Raw genomic sequence first — 19,193 nt, 5'->3', positions numbered from 1 at the left:
CAATCCTTTAGACATTTCCTTCTGTCTAAACACACATAAGTTTGTGTTTTTCACATTTTATTTTTTTAAATTTATATATGTCATAAATGGAATGATAACATTATTTTAGCACTTGCTTTCTTCACTTAACATCATCTTTCCACATCATCCACATCTTGGACCCCTATGTAGAGCACTCCATGGTATGCAAGTACCTCAGTTCATTAGTTCCTGCCCTATGAACATTCAGCAAACATAAGAGATGCACCTGAAATGTAACCTCTCAGTTGCTCATTCCTGACAATATAACTCATGACAAAAGTGCACCTGTGCACAGATATTAAAACATCCTAAAGCCACAATTACTGAAGCCATAAACAGTGACAGCAGATTTTTGATGTTTTAGTATGAGAACTTACCACGTTTTTCTTATTCCATCTTCACAACTGTCCCAAGGTAGGCCTTACTATTATCTCTACTGTACATATTTTTTAAAAATTGAGACTCAAGCAGGTGGCATAAGCCTGCCCAAGAGGGCCTAGAGATGGCAGGTTTAGAAGGGAAGCCAAGTGGGCTGACCTCAGAGCTCCTGTTATATGCATACAGCACCCAGAACAAACTGCCCAAAACCTGCCCTGGGGTATTCAAGAGTTTGGCATACAGTGAATGTTGACTGCAAACTACTGGAGGAGAGAAGGATCACTACCAAACGGGACAATTCATTTCTTAGAAAGAAAAGCCTCATTTTAAAGCTCTACTCCAGACTCAGTCAAAATAAATTCTACATAAATCAGAGTGAGATGGTAAAAAGAAAAAAAAAACTATGAAATTCTGGGGGTGTAGGTTCTCAGGGTATGATACTTTTCTTTAAATGTGTAAACCTGAATCATTATATATTTATAAATGGGAAACTACCTACAAGGCACCTATAGGTATGCAAAAATGGCCCCTGTTCTCCCACATCTGGTGAAATAACCATAGTGGTGACAAGTTCTTATTGAACACTAAAGTAAATAGCATCAAAATGGCATCATTAAGACTCCACCCCACATTTGCTTGTGTAATTGGAACTCAAAGTGGTGTGTTTCCTATGTTGTTAGTCTATATACCTTACGGCATGTTCTGTTGAGAAGTTTTAAGCAGTATTCTCACCAAAAATGTTATAAGAAACATTCATTAGGGCTGTGATAAGTTCATCTATCTACATAAAACAAAATGGTGAGATTCATCAGAATTATTTCTTCATTAAAAGTGGGTTTCCTAGGTGGCACAGTGGTTAAGAATCTTCCTGCCAATGCAGGGGACACGGGTTTGAGCCCTGCTCCAGGAAGGTCCCACATGCCACGGAGCAGCTAAGCCTGTGCGCCACAACTATTGAGCCTGCGCTTTAGAGCCCAAGAGCCACAACTATTGAGCCCATGTGCCACAACTACTGAAGCTCACGTGCCTAGAGCCCGTGCTCCAGAACTAGAGAAGCCACAGCAATGAGGAGCCCACTCACCACAACAAAGAGTAGCCCCCGCTCACTGCAACTAAAGAAAGCCCTCATGTAGCAATGAAGACCCAACACAGCCAACAAATAAATAAAATAAATACATTAAAAAAAAAGTTGGTGACTAATGGTGGTTCTTTACATTTAAAATTTTATTCTGATTTATTTCATTCGATCTCTTTCCTATTTGCCCTCAAGAAGCCATAGATTTCACAAAAGCTCAGAAGTTGTCTGGGAATTTCAAGGTCTTTGACCATATTCCATTTGATGCCTTACATTTTAAAATAATTCCACAAACTGAATTGAAAAATAGGTGGCCAAACAATCTCATTAAAATGAAATGGAAACAGTGACCAAATTAAAATAGAATATTGCACCTTGATTTAACCAAGTTTCCAACATTAGAAAGGTGTTACATCACAGATCTTAGTTTCTGAGGCTATTGTCAAATTCAGATTAAGAAGAAACAAAATGTATGTTGTGGTGGAGAGAGGAGGTACAGTAATACTCTTTGGTGTTACTAGGTTAGCAGGAAGGCATAACGCACATCAAGCGAGTGAGAAACAAAGAGAACGTCAAAGTGCTTTAGAGCCTGGGAGTTTACTCGCGGTCACACACTTTTATTGCATAACTTCATATCTACTCCCTGGTGTTGGAAGTGTGGCTAATCCAAACAAAACTTGAACAACTACCCTGCCCCCCTCATCATGAACCATACACAAGTTGGGGGGTGGTACGGACCCCATACCAGGCCAGTGTCGGTTGGATGCAAGGTGGTTTAACTCAAGATACTTCGACCATACTGGTCGAAGAAAATACTGGTGCTCTTCTAGAGCCCTGCTTAATATCCCAGCTCAACAAGATTACAAAATGATGAGAAGAATGTGGGAGCAGACCTGGCTGTCCAAGGTCAAGAATGAATAAATAGAAAAGGCTTCATCTATAGTTTCAACACAAGAACTAAAAATAAATGAGGCTTGAACATGGAGGTCTCAACAGACTGCTAATCATGGCTAATCTTGAGCGCTTATCTTGCTGGTTTTGTTACGAGCAATAGCTTGAACTATTTTTTTCTGCAAACAAATCTAAACTTTTATAATCACATTCCTCACATGATTTTGACAACGAATACATAGACAGCTATTTTAAAAAGCGAATGAAAAATAAGGAGAGCCGTCTTCTGATATGCCCTGGTCTCTGGGGTTCTACCTCCTTTATGAACACAAGTAAAGAAACCTGAAGAATTCTGCATGCAGCAGACTGCGGTGCTTGCAAGAAGCTCACTTAATTTCTTAGAAACATGAATACTCTGAATACAGCTTTTTCAAAGGACTGTCAAGTCCTCTTCGTTAAACTGTCAGTTAAAAGTGAAACTCCAGCAGGTTGCTGACCTCTAACCAATTCTTAGGAAAAAGTAAGGTTTAAAAACTGATTAGCTGATATCTATCAGCCAAAGAGCTTCCTTCCTTGGAAATGAGACTTACTCTTTGGCATTATATTGTCAAAATTGGTTAGATGTGGAAAATCTGAATATTGGAGGGGGGGGTAGGGGGAATGATATGCCTAACACTTGAATACTCAGGAGGATTTTTAAAAGTAATTTGCTTTATCAAAAAACAAGTCTTGACAAACTGAATTTCTGAGCTAAAAGTACATAATGAGATTGGGATGGCCATAGGTACATTACTAATAAGAAAAAAATATCAAATTGTGTATTTTAAATATATGCAGTTTATTGTATGTCAATTATATCTCAATAAAAGTTCTTTAAAAATGTATATATAACGAAAGCAGAAATCACTCCTATTAAAAAGTTTCTCACCATTATTTTGACTCCAGATATCTCCTTAGGGATGATTTCTGGGAACAACTGGCTGGCTGGAATAATGAACAGTAAATGAATGTGGGAGCTCTGTGATTTTTGGCTCTGCCATTTACTGGTTGAATGACCTGGTAAGTCACTTCTCAACTTCCTTGACCCTTAGTTTCCTCATTTGTAAAACAGGAATAATGACTCCATTATCCCTCATGGGGTCGTAGGGAGGAGCATAGGAACCTAACTGATATGTACATGTGTTTAAAAGCAAAACAAAAGATGATGGGAACACTGGGCATCATTATACTATTCTTTCTATTTCTGTATAAGTTAAAATTTTTTCTATAATACAATATTTTTTACAAGAAAAAAAACAGTAATAATTTCTTTATTTTTATTTTTCAAGCAGAAAAGTAAGTTGTTTGGTGTAATTATGGACACTGATTCAAATCTTCCTCAGAGCAAGTTGAAAAGTTGCTACCCAATCTGAAATAGCTTGATTTTTACCCCGATTTGAATGAGAGCCATCAACTGGGCATCTAATGAGAAAAAGGTGATGGAAATTTGCCACTTCTTATTTTTCCTTCTTCCTTCCAATATGGGGGAAAATGGGAAGGTGGTTAAAACTCAAGTCCTGTTTATTTTTTTAGATGTTATAATGCTGACTTTCTTGAAATCCTTGTGTCCATCTAAAAAGTTTAAGGCTTCTATGAAAATACCTCGAAGAAAATACCAAGAGATTGAAAAGCATGTGTGCATACATGACTCAGGGCATTCATTCTGCCTGCACAACAGTGCAAGTGGGTTGTTTTTTTTTTTTTTTTGTCTTATTTTGTTTGTTGTAGATTCACGTGTACTTGAAGAATAAATGTTATTACTTTTTCCCTTAAATCAGAATCAGAAAGGAATCACCAAAACACTGAAAACCAGCAAACCAATCAGGAGATATTCAGAAAAGGCTTCCTTCCAGCTCCCACCAGAGGGAAGCTGATTCTGGTTGGAAGCTCAGTGCCTCCTCCCAGTTAGGGCTCTGCCCTGGAGCCTGTCCCTTTAAATCTGACTTCCTGGTAAGACTCAGAGATTTCTGCATGCAAGCTTCCTGGAGACAATATAAGATAAACAATAAACTCTGCAGCAAAACCTTGGACAATAAGCCCCACGTGGCCATAACAAGAAGCAATTATAAGCACTGACAATGGCTAGGGCATTTCCAACAGGAATGCAAATCTGTGATAAACATGGGAGAAACATGCTACCCTACACACCTGCACAAACTAAACTAATTAAAAAAAAATAGCCCCTAGCCTCTCATCAGATTGAGAAATAGTTGCTTCCAAATTTGGCACTATTTTTTAAAAATTAACTGTCTAAGAGAAATGCAATCAAGTCTTACTTAAAGTGCCACTGCCTATTAGATGCACACTGCTGAGGCCAAGTGACTCCATGAGTCTAACTCCATGTGTCTCTGTGAGGAACATTTATCACCCTCCAGATGCTATGCAGTTCAACCCCCTCCCTAGGTTTAGGGAAGACCAAACTCATGAACCAGAGCCCACATTCCACCAGAGGAGATGAGGATGCCACACATTTGCTTTCCCAGCATCCTTTGCAGCTAGGGCATGAGAGCCCGAGTGAGGCTCAGGCAATCAGATACTCCCACCCCAGACTTGGCATGAGAAGCTGGCATAAAAAGCAGCAGGGATACTGCAGACTCTATTCTGATGAGGGTGGTAGCAGCTTGCAGAGGCAGCAGTGAGGGCAGATGGAATAGCTGTGTCCTGTAACCAGCGTTGGTGGTGCAAACTATGGTAGTGGCAGTCACGGTACCCTTGTAGGAAATGTTTAGTAGTGTAATTTGGGTTGTTCTTAATTCCCTGATCCTTCCCAAATTCTCTGAATTTCCTACATCTTTTAATAAATTCATTTTCTGCTTAAATGAATCAAAACTGGGTTTTATTGCTAGCGGTTAGTTCATGTACACAGAACACAGGATGGGCTAAAGCTGGAGGAGTCCAGAAACCAATCCCAAAGAATGATTCTGAGCATAAGGACTGAATGTATTCTTTCACTCTCCAAATTCAATCCAAACACTGTTCAGCCTGCAAAGCCCTGCATCAATCAGCCCCTATCTCCCTCCTGGACATACTCTCCTCTTTCCTCCTAAGCTCTGATCACACTTCCTATTCTTCATCAGGCTCTTTTCTGCCTCAGGGCCTTTGCACTTGCTCTCCATAAAACTGTTTCCTCTAACTCTTCACACTGCAGCAGTATCCTTTTCATAGTTCAGTCACAGCTTACAGGAAGCCTTTAATGGCCAGTCTGTCTAGAGGACCACACCCCATAACCTACCATCTTATCCTTTATCACAACACCCTGTTAATTTCCTCTCTAGCACATATCCTGTGATTAATTTATTTCATGATTAATAAAAATAGCAACCACTATTGATTGGAGGCTTGTTACATGCCAGACACTAGGTTAAACTCGTTTAATTCTATGACGGCCCTACGAGATAGCTATTTTTACTATCCCTTGTTTACAGACAAGAGAACAGGCTCAGAGGGGTAAGGAATTGTTCAAGCACGGCAGTGATGGAATAGGGATTTGAACCTAGGCCGGCAGCATGGGCTCATCACCACAGGGCTCACTCAAGCAGCTGTCTAACAACAACGTAATGAGCCTCGACCACAGTGCAGACTCTGGAGCCACAGGACTGCCCCAGCTCTCACAGAGCCCACAGCCTCATGGTCCAGATCCTCCACCAGGTGTTCTATCTACTCTCCATGGACCCTCCTCAGGGAAGACATGCAGCCAGGTGTGTGTAAAGAGGGTCAGGGGGTACTTCATTCAGCAGAGAAGTGCCCAGCTCTGTGCTCAAGGTGTCGGCACACAAAAACACCACAGGAGAAGCTCGCAGGCCAGGGGATGCAGACTGCGGACACTGCCTGCTGCTCACCCTGCCGCATTCCTCAGTCCTGGAGCACAGGGAACATAGAGGAAGCACCGGGGACAGTTCTCAGGCCTCCTCTGAGTGAAAGTGCCATTCGAACAGGTTGTTGGGAATGTGTATGAATTGCCAGGCTGAAGGGAGGAGGGCCAGACCAATGGTGAGAAGGGGGGGACAGCATGATCATTCAGGAAGTGGGGAGATGTTCAAGGTTGGAAGGCCAGGAGATGAGAAGGTTGGAACCAAGGTAGGAATGCCAACTCTATCCTATAGAAAATGGGGCACTAGAGCAAGTTTTTAGGCAAGAATAGATATGACCAGATAAAAATTCTTTTTGTCAAGAACAGTGGCCATGGCTATATAACACTGGTGAGATGTTCTGGTACCCTATTTGCTACATATTTTAAAGTATACATGCATAAACACATGAGCCACAAGCCAGGAATTGTAACAATGACAGAACAAATTTCATTTCTGTGCTTCATGACTCTGTCTCTTTGCTGAATGAGAAGTGAGATAAATTTGCCCTTCCAACAGGAGTTAAGCACAGCCATTCCCTACCGAAATGTGAAATTACACAGAGCTCTCACATCTGCAATTTATGGAGAAATGAAGGAATTCCCTGCTACTTGACTTTACAACTCCAATCACCTCTGCCCAGATTCCCCCAGTGTGATAACAAGAACCTCACCTCTGGGTTGTGTCATCATTAAAATGAAAGGCTGATTTTTATTTTTTTTTAAATGTATGAGGTTGAGGCACAAAGGGCTTCCTGTGCCGAATGAGCATCTGGGGAATGTGGGAGGAGTCCCCAGAAAGACCCTCTGAGGGCAGGTGAGACCAGCTCGTAGTAACAGGCCCTAGGAAGTGATATGCTAAGTCTGCCGCTGAGGAGGTCTGGGAGCACCGCAGCCAGCCAAGACGGCAAGGGCACAGCATCTGGAAAGTAGGTTGGAAATCAATGAAGGCAGTTTAGCACGAGGATTAGGAACAGGAGTTCTGAGTGAAACAACCTGGATTCAAATCCCAGTGCTATTGCTGACTGTGTGGCCTCTGGCAATTAACTTCCCTGTGCCTCAGTTTCATCATCTGTTAAATGAGGATAATAAGAGCGCCTACCAAGAGGTCATTGTGAGGATCAAATAAGTCACTTAGTGCCTGGCACATGATAAGTAACAATAGCAGCTTTTGGAGGCTGCATATGATAAACAATGAAATTTGCAGCAAAATCAATAAGCTCCCACGTGGGACAGCAAAAAGCAATTATAAGTGCTGACAATGGCTAGGACATTTTCACGAGGAATGCAAATCGATGCAAACAGCTGTTGCTGCTATCATTATTTAATATATGTAATATTTATTATAGTATATAATTATGTACTAAAAACAAAAATTTTTAAATACTACATAACATTACATGTAACATTACCTAATATAGTAATGTAATTACTTTATTATGATCTGCCTTAACTTAAGAAAGAATTTGTCACCAAAAATGAGAGGTCTGAGGAGGGGAGCCCCAACAGCAGGTGCCTGGGCAATGCTTGTGCAGTGACTTTTGACCCCCTTCAGGTAAATGACAGTGACACTAGCATGGACTCTCGGGCCAATTTGCTGGATTAGAGTCTGGGATTAGCCACAAATGAGTTGCAGATTTGGGAAAGTCAATTAGCCCTTAAAACCCTGAGTTTTTTAATCTCTGCAAAGGGGATAACCATAGTACCCCCTTAGAGTTTGCTCTAAACACTGGTGCTCAAATTTACATGCATTTTTCACACATAATCTTTCCAACAATTGTGTGAGTCATATACAATTTTTTTAACAGACAATAAACTGCATGTATTTGGAGTGTACAATTTGGTATCACAATCTCCCAATTCATTCCCCCCCAGTCCTCCCTGCTTTTCCCACTTGGTGTCCATATGTTTGTTCTCTACATCTGTATCTCTATTTCTGCCTTGCAAATGGGTTGATCTGTACCATTTTTCTATATTCCGCACATATGTGTTAATACGCGATATTTGTTTTTCTCTTTCTGACTCACTTCACTCTGTATGACAGTCTCTAGGTCCATCCATGTCTCTACAAATAGCCCAGTTTCATTGCTTTTTACAGCTGAGTAATATTCCATTGAATCATATACAGTTTTTTTTTTTTTTTTTTGGTGCACGGGCTTAGTTGCTCCGTGGCATGTGGGATCTTCCTGGAGCTGGGATCAAACCCATGACCTCTGCATTGGCAGGCGGATTCCCAACCACTGCGCCACCTAGGAAGCCCTCATATACAGTTTTGATGTCCATTATACAAATGAGAAAACCAACAGCTCAGAGATGTTAATCAAATCACCAAAGGACACACAGCTAGACTGACACGCAGGAAGTCTAACCCAAGCCAGCACTCTAAGCCAGCTCTCAATTCTGCAGACCTGCAAAGCATGAGAAGGATGCGCCACAGCTCCTCTGCAGGATGAGAGGGGTAACTAATGTGTGCAGAGGAATTACTCTTTAAGAAGGGTGTGTGTCTTCCATTGTAGATACCTACTCTGATGGCACTTGCTAGGCAGTGAAACTCCCCGTTGTTAAACACCTATTATGTACCAGGCACCTTAATGAGTGTCCCATCACATCACCACCATCTCATCACCACGTTCTGAGACAAGGACTGGAGGACACAGGCTCAGAGAGGTTGAGTTCCTGGCCCATGGTCACAGAGCTTGTCAGTGGCAGCATCCCACCACACATCTGATTCTGTCCTACTCCCACTTAGGCTTGGAGACAGGTTTGGAAAACACCTCCTAATGTCCTTCATGCGCCCCTCTCCCCCTCATTACCTCCTACTCTGAAAGCACAAAGCTACTTATTCTGCACCAAGATAATGACCACGGGGGCTGAGTGGGGCCATGGCACAAACTGTAATTACTACTGACAACAATTTGCATTCCGAATATGAAATGTGCTCAGGGCATCACTTGAGCCCTGTAATCAGCTTAGCCTCTCCCCAAAATCTCCCTCAAAATGAAGACATACTTAAAGGAACTGAGACACAGGGGAAGGTTGGAAAACATGCCTCTACTCCCAGGGAACTGCCATCTGAGGAAAAACCATGCCGAGAAATGGCCAGGGTTGAGTGGGATCTAAACCTCAGAGAGGTCAAATTCCTCTGTCACGGAACAAAGAAAACAGCAGCCCGGACAGTGGACACGCTGGGCAAGGCCGGTAAATAATTAAAGGCAGGAAACGCATTACATAACACACAGGCCTCAGTGCAAGGTGGAACGGACACCTTCCCTCCTTTATCGCAAGTTGCTGTCTTGCCTACGAGTCACTTCTCAGGGTGTGGTGGCTGTACCACCACAGGACACCCACAAGATGAGCAAAAGCCTTACTACATGAGAAAAAAACACCACCTCTGCATTCGAGAAAGAGTTCCCAGAGGACCTTTCTATGAACAAAGAATGCTGTGATTTGAGTGTTCCTGAGTGGGGAAGGAGCGTATAGTGGGAGGAGAAGGGGTGGAGGATACCAGAATTCTCAACTCTGCCTGTGGTCTCTTTTACTATATCTGAACCACAGAGGCATTTGTACTAATAATTTTGGCTCCAAGTGTCTGAGAGTCCTGGGTACTTAACTGGAATTCACCATAGCCCTAGAGAAAGAAGACAAACCACATGCCAATTTCCATCACCCCAGATCCTGACTGAAGATCTTCACATGGAACCTCTACTGAGTTGACGGTATCTGCAAGACTGCCCTAAAAACTAGAGTGTTTCTCAAACTTTAATGTGCCCACAAATCACCTGGGTATCTTGATAAAATGCAGATTCTGATTCAGGTCTGGGGCGGCACCTGAGATTCTACCCTTCTAAGGAGCTCTTGGGTGGTGTTGCTGTTCCTGCCCCATGGACCACACTTTAAGAACCTTTGCTAGGAGACAAGCTAGTGGCTTAAGCAGACTGAAAACAATCATATTTCCTAGGTCTCTATGGTCATGATGTCAAGTGGTGTCTTCGTTTTAAGAGTAAAGAAGTAAACTGAAGCACTATGTACCTTTTTTGTCTCCAAGTTATCTCATTGGTGGTTAATAGGATGGCTGTTCTTGCAGGAAAACCTTGTTGAACGCTATTAACTGCGGAAAATCCAGCAGATCTTTCCTTGGCCCAAGTTTCTGGAATAGCCCTGGGTCCTCTGAGCTTCAAAGGATGACACAGGTGAGCGTCATAACTTCACCAGCATTCTCATCACCGATGCTTCTCCCCTCCCCCCATCGGTGGGGCAGTCAGCCCACTGCAGGTGCAGCCGCGTTCTAGAGGCTGAGTGACCCGCTCACTCAGCCCACCAACTGTGGCTGGGGGCCTCTTAAGAACTGGCGCACTGCCTCCTCAGTCACAGATTGCACCCTCCCAACCAGACAGGCACCTTAATAAAATCATCCAACTAATTCCACACATGTGCTTTTTGTTTGCTTTTTTTTTTTAAACTGGCTGGAGCTGGCTGCCTTATCCCGTTATGCAAACAGTACACAATGAATTGCTGATAGCATCTCCTCACTGTTGCCAACATAAACCCTGCCAGGCCAGCAGAAACGAGCCTAGTGACTGTAAGCAACAATAGTTGCATGGCTTTGTTTAAATGAACATAACTAACAACAGGTGAAAATGTTTTTATCTCCTCCTATTGCTAAACCAGAGACTTTTGAAATTGAGTCTTCTAGAGATAAAACCAAGTGTCACGTGTAAGAAATAGAAGGCAAGCGAGTGGAGGACACCCGGAAAGCCGACTTTGTGTTTCTTCCACAAACACACATGCAGACATAGATTTTTGGACCACTAAAACTAAACCGACTGACTTACTTGTATTGTCTGTTTCTTGCCTCACAGTAAGGACTTTTCTTTCCTGTTCTCGTCCCTTGCACTTTTGGGAATTTGCCTTTTGAGTTGGGTAGTGGAAATATTTCTTAATATATTAGAAAAGTTTGATATCATTAAATAACATAAAATTACACATAAGAGATATGAGGCAACATTAGTCTTTAAACCAAAACACAAAACAAAACAAAAACCCCACCAGTGGACAAGTAGAGAAATGGACATTTGTTAAAGCAGAGAGATGATGTTCAAGGACTAGGCAGGCTCCAGGGAGGGAGCCTTTGATGGACCACGTCAGAATGACTAATAAAACAAAATGGAGAAGCCATTTCCTGAGCAATGGGTGTTGGGAGAAAAGGAAGAGCAAACCGAGGACAAGCTTTTTAGTGGCACATACGCAGGGCCTCTTAGTCACTCTGGATAATGAGATGAGTGTGTTTTTAAAAGAAGGAGAAAAGACATGACATCAAGACTGTAAGAACAGGCAGCAGGAAGCTTTATTATGTTTCAAGAACAGCAAAAACTTGTCCACTTGTACCAATTCTGTAGACTTGAAGAGACCGCTTCAGTCTCAAACTCAAGCTTTTTCCTTCCTTGAGAAGTTTTAGAATTTGGCTGTAAACTGATCGATGCCTGGCAAAGACCTGCCCCAAGAAAAACACGTTCGATTTTTACTACACAAATTTCACAGTGGGAAACATACTTTGGGGCAGAGGGTATTTTTTAAAAGCCAAGTATCTTTTTGACCCCAAAATTCCTAAGCCAAGATTGCAATTGATAGTCCTCGGAGTTTCGATAATAAATTAAACCCAAGAGGAGGAACACACAGAATGCCACATTGAGTATTTTCCTCTAATTTTCCCAAAGTGATATTCCACAGTATTGTCCCAAGCTATCATCCGGAACCCATAAAAATAATGTGCCCCAATTCAGGAAGATGCAACTGAGTTACCTACTAATTCTTTGGAATATTAACTCGTGGGGATGATTGTTTTAGGACTGTGATTTCTCTCTTGGCTGAGTACACAGTATTCATTCTTACTAAGGTGTTTTCCTCCCCTCTCAAATATCCAAGTAAGATTTATGGATTTTTTTGTTGTTATTAGAGAAGGAAGACAAAATTCCTCCCAAGTTCACCTTCACCAAGTTCTCACATTTGAAACTCCTCCATAAACAGATGCCATATGTTAAAACTCCATCTTAAGTAACCATGGGATTTAGGCCAATTCAACGAGTTTCTGACTCAGATTTATTCCCGCTGCCTGTTGTGGATGATTTTTATTCTTAAACCTTAAAACCTAAAACTCCACTTCAAAATTACAGTTAAAATATTTGTCTTCTCACCTCAATTTTTCTTCCCTTCAATTATAAAAATTATGTATGCATACCCTGTAGAAACTTGGGAAAGTCAAACTAAAACAAAGAAAAAATGTCACTTATAACCTCACTTACAGAGAGGAAAGAAATCATTATTAATATTTTGGCATATTTTTGTCCAGTTCTTTAAATGAACTTTTTTCATAGCAGGATCATTACTGTACATACAAGTTTGTTTCCTGCTTTTAAAGCCACAACAATAAACATTTCCCCTGAATTAACACTCTTCTTCAACAGCCCCCTAATATGCACTCATATGGATAAAACACAATTTATACTAATTGTCCCACATCACTGGACATTTAGACTTTTTCCATTTTTTTCTGTCACTGTAATGACTGCTGCACTAAACATTTTTGTGCATAAATCTTAATCCACATCTCTGGTAACTTCTTTAGGATAAATTCCTAGAAGTGGAATTATTAGATTAATAGCCATAAATACATTTATGATTCTTGACACAAATAGCTTCCCAGAAAGATGATCAAGTAACAATGCCACTGAACATTGGTGAGAGCATCCATCCTACTGCTCCTTCACGAGCATTTAAAGTTATCACTTTTAAAAAGGCTGATTAATTCTGCAGCTGAGAAACGACACCTTAAAAAAATTTCCAATTCTTCGACTGACCTACTGAGGTCAACAATTTCAAATGTTCCCTCAGTATCAGAATAATCTTTTATCCTTCAAAATACGATGTTAATTTTTCTCACATAAAAGAATGCAAGCAAAACCACAAACGTGAAAAGAATGTAGTCATTCGTTGGATGTTTTCATTGGGCAACTAAGGTGCTGTAGTTAAGAAGCCAAGAACAGCCAGTACGATGTACCAGTCTGTGACAGCTCAGAGAGACGCCCAGCACAAAAGAGACACGAGCAAAATAAATTCAGAACTGAATCCACTGACAAACTTCACAAGATACATAAGATATGAATTACCATAAGTCACACTTATCAGAAGGAATACATTAGAATGTTCAGGAATACATCCAGATTATATTTAGAATTCATTCAATAGCTTTTTACACAAGAAATTTTCTTTCTTCCCTCCAAATTGATGCATATTCCCATATACATCAGATAAGTTTTTTCACTTAATGGCACATATACACAAGAGCAAACAGTCTAGACTCAGTCTCTTATAACCCAAGGCCTGAACTGATCACCCTACAACATGGAAGTATTAGATAAATGGAAATCTTTTCTACTATACTGGAAATGGTTTGGGGTATCTTTCCTACATTCTCTTTCCAGGAAATTTGTCCCACTTTCCCCAGTGTTGTCCACAACTCCTGCTGAGTGGGTATGATACAACAATAGCCAGAATAAGGAGGGAAAGAGCATTTATTGAGCACCTACTATGTCACAGACCCAGTGCTGAATACGTAACCTGAATTATTTAATTTAATTCTCATAAGAACCCCATGAAGGGACTTCCCTGGTGGTTCAATGGTAAAGAATCCACCTTCCAATGCAGGGGACATGGGTTCGATTCCTGATTGGGGAACTAAGATCCCACATGCCTCGGGGCAACTAAGCCTGCATGCTACAACTACTGAGCTCGTGCATCTCAACTAGAGAGACCGCATGCTGCAAACTACAGAGCCCACGCACTCTGGAACCCACGCGCTACAACTAAAGAAGAGAAAACCCACACGCACATCTAGAGAGAATCCCACATGCCGCAATGAAGAGCCTGAGCACTGCAATGAAAGATTCCTGCATGCCTCAACGAAGATCCCGCGTGCCACAGCTCAGACCCGACGCAGCCATAAAATTTTCTGAAAGTAATTAATTAATTTTTTAAATAAAAAAAAAAGAACCCCACGAGTTATATACATTTTTCAGATGGAAAAATCTGAGTCTCAGTGGGTTTACTTACTTGCCCAGGCTGGTAAATGACAGATCCCTTTGACCCTGACTCTCTGGACACAGATGACTGGACTAAGGGTGAGGGAAGCCCCTTTAGGAGCCAGCCAGAAGCCTACCCCCAATTGTGAGGCCCAACACAAGAAAGAGGATCTGAATCAATCAGGGTTTTCTTAGGGATTTGGGGATAGGGCAACTGAGACTATCCTGTGAGCTTTGGGAGAAAGAGCTGCTGAAAGATCACATCAGGTTGGATCAGAGCTGGTATCGTGACAAGCCCAACAATGGTACATGCAAGGAGAAGACACTGGGAGCAGGACCTACATATCAGAAGGTGAAAGCACAGAGAGAAAAGATGAAACCCACCCAGAGAGAGAAATCTTGGGTTTCTGCAACTTGAATTCTCTTATTAGACAGCATCTTTCTGGAGGTAATGGGAGCAAGTGCCCGCTTTTTGCCAAGAGCTCTGTCTAAAATAACCACCAAGGAATCTACAGGGGAGGCATTTCCTCACTGGAATGGACTGTCATCAGCATCTACCCTGTGTAGCAAGTTAGCACCATTAATAACAAAAAACCACGCCATGTGCCTCTTAATGAGATGCAAGTACCTGGCAACCCTTAGTTTATTTTCCTGCCCCAAAGTGCTTAACCTGAAACAAACCAAGTCTTTAGACCTAAATTACCAGTTTATAAGAAATATAAAGGACAGAGGAGCAAGTTAAATGACATCATAGGTAAGCAATCAGAAAACTAAAATCTGAGACCCATTCCACAAGCAATTGGTCTGGTCTTTTCAAAAAGACAATGTCATTAAAAAAAAAAAAAGAAAGAAAGAAAGAAAGGGGGCATGAGGGGACTATTCAAGGATTTATAAGGACTGAAAAGCACAATAACAAAATGAAATTGTGGTCCTCAATTGGATAAAAACAACCAAACAAAAAATCTAACCAGATGCAATGCATGGCCCATGAATGGTTTTGGGGGAAACCAACTATAAAAGATAATTGGGGAAATAGGAATATATGCTGCATGTTGGGGAATTAATAGTAACTTTCCTAGGCTTGATAATGTAGGAAAACATTCTCATTCTTAGGACACATGTATTGAAGTATTTAGAAGTGAAGCGTCATGATTGTCTTACTTTGAAATGATCTAGTAAAATAAAGCCAAATTGTATAAACAGCTAGAGATAGATAAACAGGTAAAGCAAAATGTTCGCAATCAATTGATGATTCTAGATGGTGGGTGTTCATTGCACTTATCTTTAAACTTTCCATAAACTTTTTATAATAAAAAGTTGAAAAAATAGCACACAAAGTAAAAATAATAATCTTGGAAACTCCTTAGGAAGATACCAGGTGAAGCCTGATAGCCCTTCCCTCAATAAACCACACTCAATAGGTCCTACTTTACTGCTAGAACAAATATTGTACATACATCTTCAGTTTAGCCCCAGACGAAGCTGTTGCTTGTTTTTAGGGGGAACGCAGCACAAAAAGCTCCCATCAAGGTCTGGAATCACCATCAGCCCACTGGGATCAACAGAGGAAAAAGCAGGTTCACCATCCCATCTAACACTGAGTCGTAAGTTCCCTTCCCACCCTTTTTCCTATGAGCAGGTTTAACTGAACCTGCATAAATTAAATGCACATCTGATACAGCTCCACTGCACCTTCCTCAGAACAGAACTGTGATTTTAAACAAGTCCTCATCTGTCCATAAAATAGTAATAGGCCTCATTCCCTCTTTTTTCCAAATGGATGTAAAGTCAAATCAGCCCTGAGGATATAAAAACATATTATGCATTAGCAGTGTTTTGCTGTATGGTATGTTTCCTCCGCCCTGAACGTGTGTTAACCATGTGAAAGTCCACAGTAAGGGTCACGCTCAAAAAGGCTAGTCTAGCAGTTGTGTTCATTGAGATTTCCAGAGTTGGATGGCAGAAGGAGAAAGCCTGGGTAGGGAATGACAAATGTGGGGGGCCCAAAAATCAAGTAAGAGAAGAATTTTTATCATCAGGCCTAAATAAGACAGCCCATTTAAAAATGAGCTCTGTGCAATCAAGTTGTAATGAGCGTTTGCTTTTAGAGAATATTTATTTCAATTACTAAAGATGAGTAAGTTTTTAACACTTATTCATCTTCAATAATAGAAATATCTTATGTTAAGTATAAATAAGTGGTAAGTAGAATATATGTGTGGAAAACACAGATAGGAAAAGGTGAAAGGAGAAAAGATACCTACTACTCGTGAGGCACCTGGTTACTGAATGTTTGTTAGGCACTAAATATGCATGAGACTTATGAGGTACTAAGTGCACAGAGGCACTAAATACATATGAGCACTTAATACACATGAGGCCTCAATTTGCCTACCCACTGGAGACACCCCATTCTGGCCCCATGTGCCCTCTGCCCAAGAAACACAAATACAATAGAAATTAGCCAGCTGTTCATCTGGCTAACTGGTAAGCTGCTAGTGTTGACCAGGTATGCTTGTCCCTGAGTTTTTATGATAAAGCAAGTGTGTGTCATCAGCCCAGGGTACCGTCAGTCTGTGGACCTCTTGCCTGCACTTCAACTCTGGTCCTTGCAACCACATCTGTGGGGAAGGCCAATGCAGTAGAGAGAGAGGGAACATATTGGCCTTGTGAACCCTGGGATACGGGTGGGATCCTTCCATCCTCTCTGTAGTTTGTTAACTCATCCCCCTTTTTCCCTCTTGCTTCTCACTATGTTTCAACTGGTTTAATTGGGCAGTGTGATTTGAGTATTTAAAGAAAAGGGGGAGGCGCTATTTAGAGTCACAATGAGTTAAACCTGGTCCAATCCATTAAACAGGCCACTGTTTAGTTACTGTTAAGTTGTTGATGGGAAAGAAGAAAAGTCAATGACAGGACCATTACCAACCCTTGTGTAAGAGGCTTCGATTCCCATCCCCAGCTTCTGATGTGGGCAGGAAACAATATAAAATCTAATATGGAGTGAAAAAGGAAAACTGAAGGGAAAGGTTCAGATTCAGAAGAGGAATTTTCCCAAATTGCTGCATCCCCTCCGTTCTCAACATCACCATGCCCTCCCATGCCTTCAAATAGCATGAGGGCTTTTTGGAGGTGATGAGATCACTGCCACAACATTATTTATGTAATAAAGGCTAAATTTGATTAGAATGAAAAACAAATACCTCCATGGAAAGTCATAAATGCAACAAAACACAAAGTAATACTGAAACTGATTCTTGGGCCACCTTCTATTTAAAACCCCTGACTAGAAGACCTAAATAGACATTTCTTCAAAGAAGACATACAGATGGCCAATAGGCATGTGAAAAGATGCTCATCATAGCTAATTATTAGAGAAATGCAAATCACAACTACTGTGAGGTACCACCTCACACCAGTCAGAATGGCCATCATTAAAAAGTCTACAAATAATAAATGCTGGACAGGGTGTGGAGAAAAGGGAACCCTCATGCACTATTGGTGGGAATGTAAATTAGTGCAGCCACTATGGAAAACAGTAAGAAGGTTCCTCAAAAAACTACAAATAGAATTGCCATATGATCCAGCAATCCCATTCCTGGGCAAACGCCCAGACAAAACTATAATTCGAAAAGATACATGCACCCCTATGTTCATAGCAGCACTATTTACAATAGCCAAAATATGGAAGCAACCTAAAGTCCATTGACAGATGAACAGATAAAGAAGATATGGTATATATATATAATGTAGTATTACTATTGTATGTATAAAAAAGAACAAAACAATACCATTTGCAGCAACACGGATGGGGCTAGAGGTTATCATACTAAGCGAAGTAAGTCAGAAAGAGAAAACCAAATACCATATGATATCACTTATATGTGAAATCTAAAATACAATACAGGGACTTCCCTCGTGGCACAATGGTTAACAATCAGTCTGTCAATGCAGGGGACATGGGTTCAACCCCTGGTCCGGGAAGATCCCACAGGCTGAGGAGCAACTAAGCCTGTGCACCACAACTACTGAGCCTGAGCTCTAGAGCCTGTGAGCCACAACTACTGAAGCCCATGTGCCTAGAGCCTATGCACCGCAACGAAGAGTAGCCCCCACTTGCCGCAACTAGAGAAAGCCCACGCTCAGCAACAAAGACGCAACACAACCAATAAATAAATAAATAAATACATAAATAAATAAATAAAATATAACACAATAGAAATGAACATATCTGTGAAACAGAAACAGACTCACAGACATAGAGAACAGATTTGTGGCTGCCAAGGGAGGAAGGAAGGATTGGGAGTTTGAGATTAGTGGATGCAAACTATTATATATAGAATGGATAAACAACAAAGTCCTACTGTATAGCACAGGGAACTATAATCAATATCCTGTGATAAACCATAATGGAAAAGAATATGAAAACATATAAATATGTATAACTGAATCACTTTGCTATACAGCAGAAATTAACACATTGTAAATCAACTATACTTCAATAAAATTTTTTAAATAAAATAAAAATAAAATCCCTAACTAAGCTCCAATACCTCCCAATGGTACAGAAACAACCTCAGCCATTTCAGAATGCAATTTTCCAGGATCTGCTATTATTTTGATTAATCCAGGACTAGTATGTTTTATGTCTTATGAGCAGTTTATTCTTGTTCCCAGATCATATTGTGAGGTTTGAAAAAAAAAAAATCAATAACCAGAAGAACTATTTCTAACCAAACACAGAAGAAGAGGATTAAGAAGTTTTATTTATCTGAGAGTCAGACCCTGGGAATCAGGATGATTACCCTTTACGATGGGATGAGAGATGGGGAAGACTTTTGCAGATAAGAATTGTTTGTATCTGCCT

At 40.9% G+C, this 19,193-nt stretch overlaps 1 protein-coding gene across 18 annotated transcripts in view; it reads right to left on the bottom strand.

Moving 5' to 3' along the window:
- Nucleotides 1–19,193, bottom strand: part of ARHGEF3 (Rho guanine nucleotide exchange factor 3) — a 295,435-nt gene that overhangs the window by 166,218 nt on the left and 110,024 nt on the right. Inside the window, exon 1 of one of the 18 annotated variants that reach the window (XM_057704807.1) lies at nt 14,137–14,154. The exons of the other annotated variants lie outside the window; for them this stretch is intronic. The gene's annotated coding sequence lies outside the window, so the exon portion shown is untranslated. Of the gene's footprint in view, nt 1–14,136; nt 14,155–19,193 lie in introns of those variants that run through there. 18 annotated transcript variants of the gene reach the window in all.

The sequence above is a fragment of the Hippopotamus amphibius genome, chromosome 13 (assembly GCF_030028045.1).
Source record: "Hippopotamus amphibius kiboko isolate mHipAmp2 chromosome 13, mHipAmp2.hap2, whole genome shotgun sequence".
In the NCBI taxonomy this organism is placed as follows: Eukaryota; Metazoa; Chordata; class Mammalia; order Artiodactyla; family Hippopotamidae; genus Hippopotamus; species Hippopotamus amphibius.
Note: the sequence above shows the minus strand (reverse complement) of the source record. Positions and strands in the feature narration are given on the sequence as shown.